The sequence below is a fragment of the Sinocyclocheilus grahami genome, unplaced genomic scaffold, assembly GCF_001515645.1.
Source record: "Sinocyclocheilus grahami isolate Dianchi unplaced genomic scaffold, SAMN03320097.WGS_v1.1 scaffold1314.1, whole genome shotgun sequence".
Classification (NCBI taxonomy): Eukaryota; Metazoa; Chordata; class Actinopteri; order Cypriniformes; family Cyprinidae; genus Sinocyclocheilus; species Sinocyclocheilus grahami.
The window spans coordinates 5796-6033 of NW_015506493.1; the positions used below are offsets into that span (position 1 = coordinate 5796).

General features: G+C 33.2%; 1 protein-coding gene across 1 annotated transcript in view; it reads right to left on the minus strand.

Annotated features, from left to right (window-relative positions):
• Positions 1 to 238, minus strand: part of LOC107569118 (ATP-binding cassette sub-family G member 2-like) — a 4796-nt gene that overhangs the window by 1089 nt on the left and 3469 nt on the right. The gene's annotated exons all lie outside the window — the stretch shown is intronic.

Consider the following 238-nt stretch of genomic DNA (forward strand, 5'->3'; position numbering starts at 1 on the left):
AACATGAGACTGCTCCAATATTCACTCCCCTCATATTCATAGCATCATATTCACAGTTTGAGAGCCAAAAGACATTTCACAGTGTTGTTCTTATAATTTCACAGGTGTGTGCTGTTAATTAATAATTTATACCATTATACCCTTTTTATTAGCACACGAGAGAGAGACCTTGAATTAGTTATGGTTCTGCTTAATTGATCTTCTTGTCTATTCTAATTATTGCTCATGAAAATGTGTT